This window comes from Notamacropus eugenii, chromosome 4 (assembly GCF_028372415.1).
Source record: "Notamacropus eugenii isolate mMacEug1 chromosome 4, mMacEug1.pri_v2, whole genome shotgun sequence".
NCBI classification, from domain to species: Eukaryota; Metazoa; Chordata; class Mammalia; order Diprotodontia; family Macropodidae; genus Notamacropus; species Notamacropus eugenii.
This window is the reverse complement of record NC_092875.1, coordinates 117,529,691-117,541,956: the sequence shown is the minus strand read 5'-3', so window position 1 is coordinate 117,541,956 and position 12,266 is coordinate 117,529,691.

The window sequence follows — 12,266 nt, the reverse complement described above, 5'->3', positions numbered from 1 at the left end:
GTATTTTCTTTGAAATTCAGGGTGCTGACTCCTGAAGTAATTGAATGATATATATGTACTTGGTTAAAGGAATAGGTTCTTGATTAAAGTGATTGTTAAGCTCTTGAAAGTTGCTTTACTTTTAAGAATGCAAATCTAAAAACCTTTGATAGCAGGCCGCCCTGTGTATATTCAGGTGCTTACTGATACACTGCTATGGAGAAGCAACTAGCAACTGCTTCTGCAGGTGCTACAGCTACATCTAATGAAGACCAGAAAAGAACATACAAAGTTCTAAGTACATTCAAGTGATTCAAGATCAAAAATTGATATTATTTCATCAGTAGAAATAATAAAGAAGAGGCATTGCCATCTTCCTTACTGCTCCACCCTAAGAATTGTGGGCCTTCCTACCTAAACTAAAGCTGAAGCCTTCCATATGTTTTCTCTCCCATTGGAATGTGAGCTCTTCTGACAGACTAAGCCCTTCACATCAGTGCAAGGACCTAAAACATCCCCAAAGGAATTTTGAGGCAAAAATGACATCCATATTCAGAGAAAGAACTATGGAATCGGAACACAGAACGAAGCAGACTATTTTCTCTTGTGTTACATTTTGTTTTGGTTTAGTTTTTCTCATGGTTTCTCCCATTCATTTTAATTCTTCTATAAAACTTGACTAATGTGAAAGTGTTTAATAAGAATGTATATACGTGCAGAACCCATATAAAATTGAATGCCATCTCAGGAGGGAAGATAAAGAGAGGGAGGTGAGAGGGAAAGGGGAGAAAATTTAAGACTTATGGAAATGATTATTGAAACTGAAAACAAATAAATTAATTAAATTTTTAAAAAAAGAATGTGAGTTCCTTGAGAGCAGGGATTGTTTTACTTATATATTTCTATCCCCTGTGTTTAGCAGAGTGCTTTTCACATAAGTGTTTATATATACACACATACATTTTGCATACATGAATGCATATATGCACACAGTACACGTGTACCACACATGTACATTCATATATGTATATTTAGGTATATGCATATGTGTATATGTGAGCTTGTATCACAAATATATGGTACATGCATGTAAATATGTATGCACCTGTGTATGCTGTGCATGTATGCACATATATTTTGTCTATATTCATATGCTTATGTGCATGTGTGTTTATACACATATAGAGATAGGCATATATGTATAAACGCAGTATAGATATACAAATATATGCATATAGATAAACACAAACATATATTTGTGTGTATATGTATATACATATGTGCACAAATATTATACACACATACATACACATATATACGCATTCACATATAATATATACACCTATATACATACATACACATGCATGCACATATGCATATATACCCATACATATACACACATGGATATACATATACCCATACATACATGTATACATATATACATGTGCACTCACATTTATATATGCATACTCACATGTATACATACAAACACAAACATATATACATGCATATATATGTATGTACACATATATACATATATAACATAGTTCTTCAATCAGCAGAGTCAGACTCTGATATTAAGGATACTTGAAATTATCCAACAGTAGATTCTTTGAGAGGCAATGTGGTATAGTAGTAAAATGTATATATTTATAATCTAGAGAGACTGCTCCCAACTCAGTACTTACTAACTGTATGACCTAGAGCAAGTTAACCCATCAAAGCTGAGCTTTCTCACATGTAAAATAGATAATACATGGTGTTCTTTCTTCCCAGATTTGATGTAAAGATCAAACAAGATAATGTAAGTAAAGTCCCATACAAGCCTTAAATCTCTATATAATGGTATTATTTGAAGGCCCTTAAAGTATAAATCATAAAATATGAAAGTTAGAAGGAACTTTTAAAGACCATGGGATAATAACATTGTAAATACAGAGCTAGAAGACATCACAGGGAACATCTTGCTCAACTCCCTCAATTTATCAATGAGAAAACTGAGGCTAAGGGAGATTGTCACTTGTCTAAGGTCAGGTTATAAGCAACAGTGATGAGAATCTAGGGCATCTTTTTACTATTAACAAGTACTCAATAATCTCAGAGAAGTGAAGCAAAAGTAGTGAAGGAAATGGTCCCATGTGGCACAGGTAATGAGTAGCAGATGTCAGTACACACTTCTGACTACAAATTTAGTCATTTTTACATTTTTGAAAACTTTTTCTTGAGAATGTTTACCCTGGAAAGAAAAAAAAAGTAAGTAAGGTCACGATCACTGATAGTATCAGAGGTTTAGAGTTAGGATCAGAGGTGAACACTCACCCACCAACACTAACTCTAACCCAGATTTATCAGGAATGTTGAAAGAGGATTTTTGGATACGTATGGGTTCCCTTCCCATTCTTTGGACTGTGATTCATATTTATTCTTCTTGTACTCAGAGGGCAGAGTTGGGCCAAATGGGGGAGGGGAGAGCTTCAGAAAATCAGATTCTTGATTAATTTTGGATAGAAGTAATTAAAATTTTGAACTGTTCAAACTTGGAAAGCTTCATGTGACAGAATTTCTTCATGAAGCAGCTAGATGACCACCTTATCTGGGTTGTTATATAGCATTTATAGAACAAGAGATTATGAGATAATCTCCAAAGTTCCATAACACTAGGAAAAATTGGATTACTTAAAGCTTTGATCACTTTCAGTAAGCAGCTCCTCCTCATCTGAAGTTAAATTTATTAAATTTGTCACCAATTCCTGATCCTAGGTTCTGTTACTTTTCAACCTCCAACACATCCTTCTTCTTTCTGAATGTCTTTCTTTCCCATTTTCTTTCTTCATACTAGGGTGCTTAAGCTTATGCATTAAGGTCTCTCAAAGATTATCTAACTTCCTAGTTCCTCAGTCTACTCAGTTCCCATGATTCATTTCTCCACTCCACCTCAGTTACACACAGAACTCATATCCTTGATCTTGGCATCATTCAGAAATTTTTCACTTCTTTGTCACAAACTACAAACATCCTTCACTTGCTCATAATTTTTATCATCTCGTCTTTCCTTTTGTCTGATAGTGTTCTTTGTTCTCATTATGACTTTTAATTCCTTCTTCCCCTCAGCCCTTAACTAGCTAAACTCTCTACTCTTCCCTATCTCTATCCCTTGGTCAATGAAATCTTCTTTACACTGTCTTCTACTTCAAATCTCTTGCCCTCTTGACCTGTTATCTATCATGTCTTTCCTACTGCCAAGCCCAACTATGGATTACTTCTTTCATCTACCTCCCTCACCCCTATTCACACATTGCTGAATGAAGTAAGAGAAAAATCATAAAATTGTATTTATTGGGGCCATTCAAATTGATGTTATTTAATCTCAACAGGGCCCATACTATAACAACTCACATATTCTATCTCTCTCATTTGCTTTCCTAGTTCTAAACTAGGCTGTGGTTTACAGTGGCTGTTCTAAACATTTTTTTCTCTCCTTAAGTCTCTCACAGCACCATATTTCAAAAAATGAAATTTCTTCACTAAGTGCTTTCTCTTCTCCTTTCTTTCTCACAATGTCAATCCAACATATTTCTCCACTATATCCTCCTTCACTCCAGTCCCAGATGAGGAATTGAATCTTTTTCCTTTCCAAAAATGGACTCAATCCTATTCCTTTTTAATTTTTCCAGTAGATTGCTTTTCTATCAGCCTCAATCTTTCTTTTACCTTCAATTTATCCATGTATGCTGACTCCTTCTTTGCTACTTACAGATGCTTTCATAGCTCTTCCATCCTTGAAAATCCTCACTTGATCTGACAATTCTTGCTAGTTATATTACATCTCTGCATCCCTTCATCCTTGAACTCCTTGAGAAAGTCACCATTTGTTGGATGTGGTGGTACATGTTTGTAGTCCCTGCTACTAGGGAGGCTGATACTGGTGGATCACTTGAGTTTGGGAAATCTGAGCTACAACAGGCTAAAGTTGAGTTGGTGTCCACATTAAATGTCACAATAAAGGGTTGCTAGGCTTCCTAAGAGGGAACAAGCTGACCTAGTTTAGAAATGGAGCAAATAAAATCTTTTAAGCTCATCAGTTATGGAGTATGAATGAATGACTGCTCTAATTCTAGTGTAGGAGAGATAAGGAGATCCTGTCTCACAAAAAAACTGCCTTTATTAAATATCTCTGCCTCCTCTCCTCCCCCTCTTTTTAATACTTTATGATCTGGTTTTCAGTTCCATCATCCAAAGTTACCAGTTTTTTCTTAATTACCAAATCCAGTGACTCTTTCTCAATCCTCATTCTTCTTTAACTCTTTGTGACCCTGAACACTACCAGTCTTACTCATATTTTGGATACTGTCTCATCTTCTAGGCTTTTGTGAAACTGCTCTTTGCTCCTTCTGTTTTTCTAACTGTGCTTTCTCAGTGTTCTATGCTCTTTCTTTATCCATTTCACTCCCAATAACTATGGAGGTCCTCCAACATTCTATCCTGTGTCCTCTTCTCTTCTTCTTCTGTACTGCCTTACTTTACATCATTCAGTCTATGTTCCAGAAACACTGGCTTATTTGTAGTTTCTCACATACATTACTCCGTTGTATATCTCTGCCTTCTCATTGGCTGTCTTCCATCTCTGCAATGCCTTACCTCGGTATACTTAGTTTTCCTGATTTCATGACTCATCTCAAATCCCACCTTTCTTAGTCCCTTTAGCAATTAATAAAAACATAAATGAGATTTGGATTGTTACTATCAGCATAAAACTGAAGTTCATCTGCCTTCGTACTGAGCCAGGAATCCTGCATCTCTCTAAGTTTTGCTTGTACTTCACTTTTGATGGAATTAAATGCAACCTTCTTAGAGATGGATGAACTGCCCTGCTGGTAAATCCTGTAGAGTTCTCATTTTTCATTTAGCAGCTTCTGAATTTCCTTACCATTTAATCAAACCAGTCTTGGTGTTTGTGAGTGTTCTGACCCAGATGAGCAAATGCAATACTGTACACTAAATCCCTGAAAGCTGCCCACTCCTTTTCTGCTCCATTGTTGTCAACTATGTATTAACTCAACTTTCCCTCCAATTTAGCAACAAACTGTTCACACTCAGAGAAGAGCTCTAATTTGTTGACATTAATTCTTATGGTAGTCATTTTGCCTTGGACATGGCACTTTTGATGAATGCAAATATTTAACTTGGAAAGGGTAAGTCTATGATCAGTCTAGCCCTCTGCACATTGCCTTTGTCACTTTCATATCTTGGCTGTCTCTTCTTCCAATCACATAGTCTGTTAGATGCCAATGTTTGCTTGAGGGTGCATCCATGAAGTTTTATTGCATTTAGGTAAAGGAAAACAATGTTGGTGATAAGAAGGTCATGCAATACAGAAGTCTTCAGTAGTAAATGACCGTTGCTGTTGTTCTTTCCCACTCCACTCCTCCCTAGGACTCCCTGCCAAATTTGGTAGTCTAAGGCTACTCTAGTATTAAAAACACTCAGAATTATAAGTTTGTCCTCTTTCAGCACATTGATGATAATTATCCCTAAGTCTTCAAAAATTATTTCTTTAACCTCATCAGGGTTCATCACAATGGCAGCACAGGCACTGATGATGGTGGCATGATATTTTCCTGCAAGTGACAATCACATTGCCATGAGCCTGTCATTCACTCCTTTTGGCAGGCATACCAGCTTGCTGACTAGATAAGTTTTGATCTATGGTTTAAGCTATTTATAGACCAAAAACCTATGGTGCATCACAACTACTCAGTGCTGATGGAGCCACATTAATTAGCGATAAGGATATGATCCTAGAAAGATGGGTTGAACACTTCCATAGTGTTCTCAACAGACAATCATAAATCAATGCTGAGGCCATTGATGGTTTACCTCAGGTTGAAGTCAATCCCTCCTTGTCTAAACTTCCAGCTGAAGAAGAGATTTTGAGTGCCATTAGGCTCCTTTCATGTGCCAAAGGACCTGGTGCTGATTCTATTCCAGGTGAGATTTACAAGGTAGGGGGTCCTTTAGTGACACAAAAGCTGACTGAAATTTTCCAAGTTACATGGCGAGAGGAGGCTATCCCCCAAGAGCTCAAAGATGTCTCCATTGTCCATGTCTATAAAGGCAAAGGAAATAGACTGTCCTGTACAATCATTGGTGGGGTCTTTCTCTTATTCATTGCTGGCAAGATTCTTGCTAGAATTCTCCTTAATAAGCTGATCTTTCACCTGGAAGGGATCTATGATCCTACAATTGTATAGCTTTTAGTGAGGAGAAAGTCTATGATTCTGATTCCTTGGTTTATTCTTTCAGTGACATTATCTACGTTTAGTAGAAATTTGTGTTTTCAAGCAAGATCTACCAGGTAGGGGAAGTTAGCGGTAGAATTCAGACTGAGACTTATAACCATCAAATTCTGAACTTTTCCCCCAATCACTGCACCCAATAGTACATTAGCTCATGGATTGATTAGATGCTAGTTCAGGGGAAATATACTTCAGAAGGCTACTTTGCATTTTTTAATTGCCATGATGGATCTGCAACCCCATCGAAGGGCTACTCAGAGGTCATATCAGCAAAGTGTAAGTTTTACTACATCTTACTAAACTTGGACAGTTTCCACTACTGGTCCAGTGATATAATGTACATATGCTGTCTAAGAATCATCCAAGTGAAGGACAAGAAAGCTAATCTCTCAAAAGATGACTAGAAATCATCTCTTGCTCACGTGTCTCTTAATTCAGAGGCTTGAAGAACTGGTATGGTCAAAGGTGTTTTAGAACACCTCTATTCCAACTGCCATATGAAAAGAATCCCTATTACAATATACCCAGCAAATGGTTTTCCAGGCTCTGCTTGAAGACCACCTAGGAGAGGGACCCACAAATAAAATATTTTATTATTAATAAAGCAGCAAAAAAGAGGAAAAGGACATGATGAATGATGCAGTCCTTAGACTACACATAAATACTAATTTAACTATTGGTATAGTTCATATGAACTTGTATCCAGCAACCAATGAGTTGACATACTCTGGAAGGATCTGCCACAACAATACTGATACTGTCATCATTAATGAAAATATTAATTATTTAATTCACCAAGCAATTATTAAGAGCCTGTTATATATAGACAACTGGGTTAGAGTCAGAAAAATATTAAGTTTAGATATTACTAGAATTGTAATTGGGAGTAGGGGGAAGGAGTTGATATCTGGAGTGAACTCAGATGAGGAGATGAAGGTGGAGTAGACAGAAATACCAGGACACCCTGAAGTTGACACACAGTGCCCTTACTGCTTATTGTTCAGGTCTCTTCAAGCACAATCTCACAGTGATAGAGTAGGGGGATGCAGGCTACAGGAGATAACCATGATAAGTGTTCCAGAGCAGGCAAGGGAGTAGGGATTAAGATGCTATGTTTCTTCCAAGTGTACCAATATGTAGGGCACGTCTGCATTAACAGATGGTCTTTTGCTGACCTGCCTCCTCCTCAGCAGGGATTAAGCTTGTCTTCCTACTCAGGATTTTATTACTCCAGGGAAATACCACTACCTTTGTTAGTTCCCTAAAGATAAGTTCCAGCAGTCCATATAGGTTATGACTCTAGGTGAAACTTAGATTGTACCCTCAAGAAATATAGTTCTCAGGTTTCAAAGGTTGAATAAAGGAATAGTGGAGCAAATTTCATCAAGGACCCAAAGGGAAAAGGGTCATTTTATCACTCAGTCATGTTATCTTGCAGTACTCCAAATGAACATGAATCATCAAGCCTAGGTGAAGACAACTACAATATTAAGTTTAAGGGAACAACAAAGATAAAAAAGAATGCACATATGATTATAACAACACCACCCTGAAATATAAACAAACCACCAGCTCTAACAAATGGAAAACAGACAAAAGTAAAGACATTGACTCTCCCTATTTCTAGAAAACACCAATCAATGCAAATGAATAGACAACAATGAAATACAACTTTAATTATTAAATAAATAATTTATTTGTAATCGGAGAGGAATGACAATGAAGGACAAAGTCACGATAAAAGTGTATTTGCAAAACATGAAAGAAAAAGGTTAATGGATAAACCCCATCACCTTACAAAACTCTGCAAAAGGCATTGATTAGAATAGGGGACTGCAGACAAGTTTGTTTCGAAACTACACTAAGCCAATACTGACACTAAAGAAAGCACAGAATGGGAAAATATATGCTTTTCTAAGGTATTCATCACTGTCATAGAAGGTTGTAAATCAAAGAGGTTAGATTAGATGATCGCCAAGGCTTCATTGGGCTATAAGCCCAACTATTCTATTCTAAATTATGTGTATTTTCCCAAAAAGATAATTTTTTATTAGTCAAGATCCTCCAAATGTTCCTATGCACAAATGAAATGGAATTAAATATTAATTTATTTAATACCATTTAAATTTATTTAATTATATATTTTTAAATTATTATATGCATCATTATAATATTAGATTATATCATTATAATATAATCATTATATATATCATTATAATGTAATTATAATATACATTATATTGTATATAATTTAATTATGCGAAATAATTTAAATAACAAAAATTAAATCCATCAGATATTTAAATGTAACAAAACCTCTTCTGGAAAGACAGAAGTAGTTAGGCCTTCAGCAGAAATTTGTCTACCCACCCTCAGTGAAAAATTCAAATATTTGAAAAAAATGCTTATTATACAGTCCATCTATAAACATTGAATGTCTCTCTCTTTCTGTCTCTCTTGCCTTTTCCTCTGTCTCTTCTCTCTCTCTCTCTCTCTCTCTCTCTCTCTCTCTCTCTCTCACCTTTTCTATCTTTCTTTTGTCTCTCTTTCTCTACACACGTATGTATAATGGCATATACAGACATGTGCAACAAGTATATAAATACGAATATGAAGACACATGCACATGCATGTCAAAACACAAACATTTATTAAGTGTTTCTTATACTTACACTCTGCTTCATGTTGGGAATTTTTTGAAAAAGTCAAAAAAATGCCTGTTCTCAAGGAAGTTACATTGTAATGTGTAACTCTATATGCATGTATATATATACACCTACATACACACATGCATATATACATACATATACATATACACACATATATGTATACATACACACAAACATATATGTGTGTGTGTATATATGTATACATATATAAATATAACAGAATGTACAAAATAAATACAAACTAGATGGAAGATAATCTTAGAGAAGATGATACCTGCAGTTGATGGCACCAGGAATAGTTTTCTGGAGAAGCTGACATTTGAACTGGGTTTAAACGTAAGCCATAGCATCTAAGTTTCAGAGGTTAGTAGGGGGAGCATGAGTGAATGAGGAGAGAGAGGTCATTCCTTGGAGCATGCAATTCTCTCCTCTCTCATGTTGGTTGATTATCTAGGAGCTTGGAGTTCTTACTTCTTGCAATGTGTAACCCTCAGGTTTTCACAAGGACCCCAAATTGGCTGCTGAGCCAGATGATTCAGGGGATATACAAAAACAAAGTACTGGATTCTTAGAATCCCTTTGTCTTTATAATAATGAAGTGTGCGATTTAATTCTAGCTACATCGCAAGAACGGGTGCACTTGCTTTGTCTCCTTAAAGTACCAAATGAGATAGTTCTGAAGTGCTTAGCACAGTGCCTATTACATAGAGGATGTTATATAAATTTTAATTATTACATATTAAGTAATACATTGTATATATTGTGTTTCTGCCTCTTTTTTACTTCTTTCTTGATTTTAGGGGAATGAGTAGTCAGTGGCAGAATTGTCCAGGACTATTAGTGATCTGGTGAATTGTGAAGGGTATGAAGGTTCTGAGAGAAAAAGCGAAAGGAATCTCACTGTCTATTACCATTGTGACATTTACGAGATCAGTTATATGAGCACAATTCATTCCAGTCTTCTACGCTGAAGTAGAAAATGGCTAATTACAGCTTTTCAAACTGCCTAAAATATGGATGAGGCTTAACTACTAGCCTTGTAGCTGATTGTAACATTAGTTAAAAGTTACAGCATCTTGTTTAAGACACTCTGTTAATGTACAGTGAGATGCTTTTTCCTAATTTGGAAATTTATCTTGAATAGAACACCAAGCTTAGAATCAAGAATATTCATCTTCCTGACTTCAAATTACCTAACCCTGTTTGCCTCAGTTTTCTCACCTGTAAAATGAGCTGAAAAAGAGAATGGCAAACCACTCCAGTATCTTTGCCAAAAAAACTCCAAATGGGGTCACAAAGAGTTGAACATGATTGAAATGATTGAATTTAGAAATAAACTAACCTCTTCATACCAAATTCACATTATGCACTGAGTATCTGTTTTCCTCTCCCACTTTGGGAAGACTCTTACATGAGACATAACATAAGTCATGGGTAAATTGTCACTGAAATTCCAGAATGTCAGTTGCTACAAACTAGTGAGTATAAGGAAAAGGAAGCCAACCTTCCTAATTATAGTTCAGTCAGTCAGGCAATAAACATTTATCATGTATCTATTGCATGCCAGGTACTGTGCTGAGTGATGGAGTTATAAAGAAAGGCAAAAATAAATTCCCTGCTCTCAGGGAGCTCACAGTAAAATGTAGGAGACAACATGTCAACAACTATGAACAAACAGGTTATATACAGGATGAATTGCAGGTAATCAATAGAGAGAAGGGACTAGAATGAGAGGGATTGGGAAATGTTCGCTGTAGAAGGTTAGAATTTAGCTGGGAACTGGAGGGAGGCCAGGCAATCTAAGAAATGAAGATGAGGAGGGAGAGAAATCCAGACATGGGGAACAAGCAAAGAAAATGCCCAGAGTTGAGAGATAGATGGTTTTCTGTGAGGAACAGCAAGGAGGCCAGTATCAATGGGATGCATAGTGCCTGGGGACACAGTACAAAACTGAAGGAAACTGCTCATGAAAGGCTTTGAATGCCGAAGGATTTTTATATTTCATCTTGGAGGTGATAGGGAGCCAAGGAAGTTTATTGAGTAGAAAGATAATGTGATCAGATCATTTTGGAACCTGAATGGAAGATTGACTGGAGAGAGGAGAGACTTTAAGCATGTTTCCCAAGCAGCAGGGGCAATGAGGTGGCACAGTGGACTGAGTGCCAGACCTGGAGAAAAACTTATCTTTCTGAGTTCAAATCTGACCTCAGACACTTACTGGCTATGTGACCCTGGGCAAATTACTTAACCATATTTTCCTCAGAAGGAAATGGCATACTACTCCAGTATCTTTTCAGAGAAAACCCCAAATGGGGCCACAAAGTTGGACGACTGAAATGACTCAACAAAAACACCAACCAGTGGCTATTGTAATAGTCTAGGTGTGAGGTGATGATGAAAGTGGTATCACTGCCAGATGATATAAGGGGGCATATATAAGAAATATTATGAAGGTAAAACTGGTAAGCCTTGGTAACAGATTGGATATGGGAGGATGAAATCAAATATTAAAAGACGATACCTCCCAGTTGCAAGTTCAGGGTAGTGGAAGGATGGTTTTACCCTCTGCAATAATAAGCAAATCTAGAAGAGGGTTGAGGGTGGGGGTAAAGATGAGTTCAGTTTTGGAAAAGCTGAGTTTTATACGTCCTTGGGACATCAAGTCCAGTATGTCCAATAGGCAAGTGGAGCTGTGAGACTGAAGGTCAGCAGAGAGATTAGGTCTAGATAAATAGATGTGAGCATCTTCAACATAGGGATAGGACTTCATGGAAACACATGAGATCAACAAGTTAAGTCACATAGAAGGAGAAGGGGAGATGACAAATGACAAAACCCTGTGGGACATTAATTTTTGGGAGGTGTTAAGATGAGGAGAAGATGAGGATCTAGCAAGAGAGAATGAAGGGAAATGGTTACATAGGTAGAAGGAAAATCAAGAGAGAATTCAGAATTCCCTGGGTCTGAATTCAAATCAAGAATTGAGACAAGCCAAGGATGGCCTGGGACCCCAGATGTAATTATATGTATGTATGTATGTATGTATGTATGTATGTATGTATGTATGTATATATATATGTATGTATATGTATATATGTATATATATGTGTGTGTATATGCAGACTGAATTTGCATGCTAAACCTGTATCTTATACTGCATTACCTCCAACAGGTACATGTACACATATGTATGAAGAAGGTCAGGGAATATATATATATGTATTCAACATGAAAATATAGGTCATATGTACATATATATGTATATATATGTGTATGTACATTTGGTCTATATTTTCATGTTGAACCTGTCTTTCATACTGCA